An 8686-nucleotide genomic window follows, 5' to 3' on the forward strand; every position below is an offset into this window, starting at 1 on the left:
ACATCGTACATGCAGATTCTTAGATTTTCTAAAAAAAAGAGAGAAATCTTGCAAATGAAATGCAGAGAGATGTGATGAAAAAAACACTTCATGTGAGATGGTGTGCAAATGTGAACATTAACAAAAAAAACTACTTCATTTTTAAAGATGAAAAATGTGTACATGTGAATAGAAATATTAATATTGTATAATTTTATTATAATACAAATATTATTGAATTTAGGCTTCTGTGATCCATATCAAGTTTTTTGAGAAGAGTTTAACGTGGAAAACACCAACAAGTGTGGTTCATCGTCAGGAAAAGTTGAAGAACCAGATCATGGCTGCAGTATAAATAGAGAGAGTAGGTTACATTTGACCAGGAAATAGCTACATTAGATCATGGCTACAATATAAATAGAGAGAAACGACTACATTAGACTGGGTAACCAGACAGGACCAAGAGATATGGAGAGGGACATATAATTAGTTAATTAAATAATTAGATAGTTAGTTTTATTTCTATTTACGATTAAATGTAAATTGCTTGCATTTAGCCAAATTAACCAATAGACTTTTTTAATCATCAAAGACTAGAAAGACATATAATAATATTATTATATTAAATACTAAGAATAAATGAGTAATAACTATATAGCCTAATTAATTAGTTAGTTTTATAATTTAATTTAATTATATTAGAAACGAAGTAATTTCTATTTAGAATATAAATAAAAGTTAATAGAAAAATTATATCTATTTTCAATTAGTTAGTTAATTCAATTTATAATTTTATTTATTTTAATCAAAGATTAACCAGATTAATTGATATAAAACCTTATAATCCTATTATCTAAGTCTGATGAAGAACAGATTTTTATCCATTTATATAAGGATTAAGACGTAAAAATTAAAACATAAATTATTAAATGAAAAAACCCAAAGGAAAAAAAAAACTAGAAAAACAATCCAGAGTTATATGAAATTTGGCATTTATTAATTCCAAAAATCTTATGAAATAAAAAAGCTTATCAACATTATAAAATTAAAAAATTCAAATATGAAAAACAATGTGTTTTAACAATTTAATTTTATTAAAATTATGATAATTTTGAAATACTTTTATGATAATTTTGAAATACTTTTATTGATGTTACAAACATAAAAATAAAGTTTAATTTTTTTTTCTCAATAATTTCTTATTACTCCTCATCCTCAACCTATATTTATACAATAATTTTATTTCTTTAACATATAATAATTTTAAAAATTTCTAATCAAAATCCATTTATATAATAGTTTTATTTATTTAAAATTTAAAATTTTAAAAATTAACAAAATTCAAATAAGGGAAAAAAATAAATGAATTAACCTTTTCATTTCAATGGATGCATTCGATTTGAATTAAACTTTTCTGGACGGATTTAAAGCTTATGACAAACAGACGTCAATGAATTCATCATTTCCGCTAATATATGTCAAGTAAAGAATCCCTGAAAATTTTCCCAGAGTGCTTTCTACTGAATGCTGTGGAAGAGTGTATGTAAATAATGACCGAATGAATTTTTTGCAGAGCGTTTTCGACCGAATGCTGTGGAGGAACATTTCTTAAGTTACCAACTTTTAACCCTCGCCTCTGTGTTTTAATCCAAAGAAACAGTGAAAAATGAAAAAAAAAAACAAGATTCAATTCAAGCGCAATATATTACTCTTTTTTTTTGAAATAGTGCGCGTTGATCCTCAAGAGAGGGGAAATCCGAGAGATGTGAGAGAGAGGGGAAATTATACTCTGAGACTGATTATTCAGACGGGGCATTGAAACATTTATCTTCATTGCATGTATTGAGACTGTCTCCTTCGTTTTGATGTTTCAAAGTCATGTGATCTTCAGCCTTAGCATGGGAGGAAGAAGAAGATCGGCAAGGGGTCTGTGGAGGTATTGTCGGAGATGACGTCTCACTTCCACTAGATTGACTGCATTTTTGTCGGTTGAAGGGTTGCTGAGGATGTTGACCATAGAGTCTAGAACTAGAATGGAATGACCTATTATCGCTCTGCGTCGGTAAATTTAATTGGGGATTTTGCAGATACATATCAAATGATGGCGCCTTTGAAGTAGCAGAAGCTGAAGCAGCCTTCAATCGACCCCTGAAAGTTCCCTAAAGCAAATGTTAAAATAGCCATTAAACTGTTTTAAAAGCTTCTCAGAATTTGATTAACCTGTCTACAGTATAGGGTCCAATGAACCAGGTAAGTAAAGGAAGATCATAGACCTGTCCATTCGCTTTTTCAAAAATCTCTGTACACGTGCCTTCCTCGACTTTGAAAGCTCTGCAAAAATCAAGAAACCTCATAAAAAATAACACAGCTAGACATTAACAAAAGCTTTTGTCTGCCATGACAGATTAGACTGTGTGCGATAGCAGCTTTGTGGTATGGGCGGAAATGGCCTTTGGACCCTTTTGGGGATTACTAGTGGGCTGGTGGAGGTGGATCAGCGGCGTTATCAGCAATGCTGCCATCCCGGTTCTCTGTTTCAATTACCTGCCAGCCTTTGGCCATGGTTGGGTCAGAGACGTGGGGAATCTAATTTTCACGATTGTCCTAAGCTACTTGAACTTCATGGGGCTCTCGATCGTGGGTTGGACAGCGGTCATTCTGGGAGCAATGTCATTGTTCCCATTTATCCTAGTGGCCCTGATTTCGATTCCTCTGATTAAGCCCTCGCCCTGGCTCATGGGAAACTAGGGTAACATGGATCGGTCCTTGTATTTCAATACATTGTTGTGGAACTTGAATTTCTGGGACAACGCTAGCACTCTCGCTGGGGAGGTGGAGAAGCCGCAATAGGCATACCCCGGGCGTTGCTCTGGGCTGTGGTCATGACTTTCTTGGGATACATCGTGCCCTTACTTACGATCTTAGGTGCGCTGTAGCTGGACCGGGACTTCTGGTGCAATGGCTACCTAGTCGAAGCCGCAAGGCTCATTGGCGGTGCGTGGTTCGAGTACCAGGTTGAGGTCGGCGCTGCGCTGTCCGTCGTGGGGCTCTTCGAAGCCCAGCTGAGCAGCGTTTCGTTCCAGTTGTTGGACATGGCGGAGATGGGCATCCTCCCCTCCATCATGGCCATGAGGTCGCCGACCTTCAATACGCCCTCTCGGGGCATCCTTATCTCCGCCTGCGTGACGCTGGGGATTTCCTACGCGGTTTCAAATTTGAATTTCATTTGCCCGCGCACAATTTAAAAATTTGAGCATACTATCATGTATGCTCCATGCCATAACCTCCAAATGCATTGCGTACCCCATGGTACTGTCAACCCAATTTTTTGGATCCATCATGCCCATGGTGGATCATGTGGCATCATAAGCCATGGTTGATGGTTGATGAATGATGAGGTCTTAAATTTCATCATTTTGTAGTCTTCTAAGTTCTCTTTCCCACCCCATAGGTTTGATAAAGATTGGATTCATCAAGAAATAGTTGTGCCCAGTAGCCCACAATGACTTGATTATAGACTGGTTTAGTAGAGCAAACTTGTACGAAGTGCCACGTGTTATTATCGCGACCTTTGGCCCTAAGAAAACTACTCAAAAAACTACAGTTTTTACTCTTTTTTTGAATATTTACCAAATTTGAATCCAATTCTTAGAGAGAAGGTTATGATGATTTTCCCAACGTCACCTATTTGACATGGAATTCGGGAACCTACAAAAACCCAACTTCCTCAAATCACATCTCTAAAAACATAGAGAACCAAGATCTGAAATTTGGACACGAGGTTCATCAAGATTTCAGCTCAAATGAGTTTTACGTTCAGCTTCTGAGGCTTCGCAAAAAAATGGTTATAGTGAAAATTCCACAATGCAGGTTTGAAGCCACAAAATCCCTACTAGAGGAGGATATGAAGGTCATTATTTATATGAATGTCTTGAGTTGAGAGGGTCCTCAACAAGTGAATGTTGGAGGGATTTTAGGATAATTTTTATTATTATTAATTATTGACTATTCAATTACCAAAACCAATTATGAGTGCCATGCCACAACCCCATAAGGTTTTAGCCCACTAACTGGGGTTACTAACTTCAAACATTAATATCTCTCAAACTGTGAAGAATTACTTGGCATGCCATATATCAACAGAAACATATCGATGATTAGAATCCATCTAGAAGATCCTTGACTTAGAATAGAGTAATTTGTCAAGTCAAAATTCCCATGCAAGATCAGGGTAGCCCCTAGTTCTGCTTAGGTTGACATCAATGACAACCACTGATCAGCACTTGCCAAGATCACCATTAGACTTCATCTTTGAGAAAGATGTCACCATATATGGTCATAGAGATATCGATAAGGCAAGGAAGTTCATAGAGAAAATTCAGTTGATACATTACACAGTGTAGGAACAACTTGAAAGAAGTCAAAGCATCTACAAGGCAAGGCATGAAAAACATTGTATCGATCATAAATTTCAAGTTGGAGACGAAGTTTGGTTACATATTAACAAAGAGAGACTTCAAGGAGAAGGTACAAAGCTAAAGACAATCTGTTATGGTCCTTTTAAAATTCTGGAAAAGATTGGTAACAATGCATTTAAGCTAGATTTGCCTCCTTATATGCAAATATACTTTGTTGTTAATGTTGAGAATTTGAGATTGTTTGAGCCTCCTTTGATTGATGATCAAGGAGAGCATGTTCAGCTTCCATCAATAGATGATTTCTCGTCAGAATATCTTGATGAACTTTAGCAAGATCTCATACTTGACAGAAGAACCAGAACTTCGAAGAAAGGGAATGTCAAATACCTTAGAGTGGGACTCAAGGGATAAAAGCCTTATAAAGCCAAATGGTTGCAAATTGAGAAGGTGAGGGATTTGTACCCTCACCTGCTGAACAATTGCTAGTATCTTTTGGGCTCCAAAAGGTTTTCAGTGGGGAGGAATGATCAGGTACTCAGTATTTAGCTCAAAAATAAAAGTTCCCATAATGGCTCGAAACTTCAATGACCGCGTTCGTTATGGCGAAATGATCCCAACGCAACTTATTTCACTGAAACTGAGTTCGTATGAAGAAGATATCATGTTATGTCCACTTTGCCAAATAACAGAATTTTTGAAAAAAAATGTGTACAATCACTGCACAGTCAGCAGTCCATACTGATGACGTGGGAGGTGGCTGGGCATGGTCAATGGATGGTCAATGCTCAACCATAGCTCGCCAAGTGTCATATGGTGGTTGGTTTGCAAGTGGTGATGTGGAAAGTTTTGATTCATTGGAGGTGGACCAATGAGGAGGGGACAAGTGGCAAGCCCAGAGGCCACCATGTGTCCCTCCCCAAAGGTTGGTTATCTACACGCAATAGTGGAAAAATTATGGGGCAGGTTGGTGGAGTCAAACCCATGACCTTGCCCTCACAGTACTCACAACATATCTTTACACCACACATTGGAACTTAACATATAACGAATTTCATATGTATTTAAAGTTATAACGTGTTATGTTGGGTTTTAGGAGGGCCAACTCTCCCATGTGAATGCTCCTCAACGACAATGGTTACGGCTATCTAACTATCAGCTCAAAAGGTAATGAAACCACCATACCAATAGCCAACGCTCCATAATTGCGACATGTTTCTACCTCCACGTAACCGTCAAGCAAATAGTTATATAACCATTCGGATAATTTAACTAACCGGCAATCCAAACCATAACATGTGTCTACTACGACGAAGCAGAGGGTTAATGCTAATAATTAACCTAACCATGTCATTTAAATGTGTGGTGTTAGTGCTAATCTCGGATTAGTATTTAATTAATCCAGTTTAACATTAATTAAACCTCTAGTTTAATTTGACAGTGTTTTGGTGGACCCTCCATGTAGAAATTATGGTTGTAGATTAACCCAGTAATGCAATATAACTAAAGAAAAATACTTTAATCTACTTCTACAATCAAACTTGTGGAAGATTAATAGATTTGAGCAAGATCAAGCATAACACATATAACCAGAAGAAGAATCAATGCACATGAAACACAAAAGAATACTCTGGGGAAAGCCTCAGCTAAAATCCTTACTATCTGTATTATCATAAAAGTGGAAATATCTCAGGATTACACACAGATTTAGCTCTCACAGCTAGCAAGCTCTCAGTACAATCCTCACAGATGCTCACAGGCAAAATAGACTTCTCATTAAGTCCTCCACACTACCCTCCAAACTCCTATTTCCTTGTGTAGGTTTCCCTTGGTGATCTCGCTGTTACCAAGTGTAACACTGATCACTCACACTGATCTTACACCTTGTAAAACTACGAAAATATCAATGAATGAATTCCTTCTGCATGTAAGAGTTTTCTTTATAGGAAAATTCTTGCAACTGATAGTACATTGTCCCTGTCTTTAATCTCAACTGGGTCTTTCTCTGAATAGACATGCATGAGTTATTTATGAGAGAATCCTCAGTTATCTAGAGTACACTAGTTTGATGCATGCATGCATTAACTGATTGAACTCACAATTAGATCCTCAAACTGCTTGGAACTAATTTAACTGGACATAACTCAGTTAACTGAGCTAACTAATTACAACTCAATTATAACTCATCCTTCTCATCTTTATCTCCTTAATTAAGGGATAATCTCCTTAATTTAAGGGATAAATGTTGCATCACTTCACAAAGACTTCTAGCTTGAATTTCTCCAACTAATCAACTTAAGAGGAATTAATTAATTATTTTTCAAGCAGTTGGTGAGACTAAATTTGAATTTTAATTCTTAATTTTAATTCAAAGACAAATTAAAATTGGAATATTCTTGTTGCCACATTTCAACACTCCCTCTCAACAGGAAAGGGATTATTTTCCACCCCAATCCTGTCTCTATGGAACTCGAATTTAGACTTTGACAATGCCTTTGTCAAAATGTCAGCATCTTGCTCCTCTATCGAAATATACTGCAACAACATGATCCTCTTCACCACACAGTCTATGAGATGATGATACCAGATGTCGATGTGCTTGAAACTATCATGAAATACTGGATTTTCAGAGAATTTGATACAACTCTGATTATCAAAATAGATCATAGTTGGATCCATCCTCTGATCAAACAAACCAACTAGAATTTTTCACATCCAGATGGCCTCACATGCTGCCTAACTTGTAGCCATGTATTCAGCCTCTGCTGAGCTGAGTGCAACCAACCTTTTTTTCCTACTGTACCAAGAAACTGCAGCTGACCCAAGGTTGAAAATTCCTCCTAATGTGCTCTTTCGATTTGATGGACTCCCTACCCAATCCGCATCAGTGAAGCCCTGTAGCTTCACTCCCTCTATCCATCTGTACCATAATCCATACTGAGATGGTAGACTGAACCATAGCTTGACTCATCTGGTTCACCACATAGCACAAATATGGTTGTGTGTTCACTAAGTACATCAGTGAACCCACAAGCTACCTGTACACAGTAGCCTCTACTACTTCTCCTGAAGTAGAATCCTCCTTCCTCCAGTTACCTGCTAGAGGAGTTTGCATGGGCTTGCACTTCTCCATGTAGAATCTCTTGAGTATCGAATTGGCATACTTTCCCTGAGACATAAACAACTTCCCATCCTTCTGCCACACTTCCATGCCAAGGAAATAGTGCATGAGACCCATGTCTTTCATCTCGAATTCTCTTGCAAGGTCCTCCTTGCAAGACATGATCAACTGATCATCACTGTCAATATGAGATCATCAACATAAAGTACAATGATCAATTGCTTACCTTTCACCATGATGTGGTACAGGTTCACATCCACTTCACTTTTTTTGAATCCCAACCCGGTGAAGTAGTTGTTGATCCTAGTATACCAAGCATGAGGTGCTTGCTTCAGCCCATACAAAAATCTCTTGAGTCGGCACACATGCGACTCATGATCGAAGGTTTCAAAACCTTCCGAATGCTCTATGCACACCTCTTCCTCAATATTTCCATTGAGGAATGTAGTCTTTACATCTATCTGATGGATCTTCCAACCCATCTGTGATGATCGTGCCAACATCGATCTGATAGATGAGTACCTTGCGACAAGTGCAAAAGTCTCATCATAGTCAATCCCTTCAGCCTGAGAAAAGCCATGGGCAACAAATCTTGCCTTATTCTTCTCCACACTACCATTAGTAGCTTGCTTTACCTTGTAAAGCCAACGGGAACTCACAACTGACTTGTTCTCCGATCTTGGAACCACATCCCAAACATTGTTTCGAACTATGGAGTCATACTCCTCCACCATAACATCAACCCAAATTGGCTGCTGCACTGCTTCCTCAAAGGAAGAAGGCTCAGTCTCAACACATTCCCCAACAAGGGCCATGTATCCAGTGTACCTATCAGGTGACCTCCTCTATCTGCACTAAGAAGATGGTTCTCCCACTTCTCTCTTGCATTCGAAAACAATATGTCAGCTTCTCTTGTGTGCTTTCATCCATCTCTGGAAGAATCTTTTTGAGTGGATGTCTCCACTCCTGGATCCTCTGCATGTGGCTGCTCCACATTAGTCTAAGGCTCCTCCTCCTTAGGAACTAACAGTGCCTCCACAAACTGTAGTTGGAGCTCCCTCTCAAGGGAACCTCGCATGGCCTTCTTCTCATCAAACTTGAGATCACTGCAAACCACTGTCCTCCGACTGGTAGGAAAGTACACTTGATAGTTATGGGGTGTATCAGTGCA

General features: G+C 38.0%; 1 pseudogene; it reads left to right on the forward strand.

Moving 5' to 3' along the window:
* The first annotated feature begins 2220 nt into the window (after positions 1-2220).
* Positions 2221-3224, forward strand: LOC149235746 (putative polyamine transporter At3g13620 pseudogene; annotated as a pseudogene).
* The last annotated feature ends 5462 nt before the right edge of the window (positions 3225-8686 follow it).

Source organism: Pinus tabuliformis, chromosome 8 (genome assembly GCF_031772625.1).
Source record: "Pinus tabuliformis cultivar Carrire ecotype Pingquan chromosome 8, CPIR1, whole genome shotgun sequence".
In the NCBI taxonomy this organism is placed as follows: Eukaryota; Viridiplantae; Streptophyta; class Pinopsida; order Pinales; family Pinaceae; genus Pinus; species Pinus tabuliformis.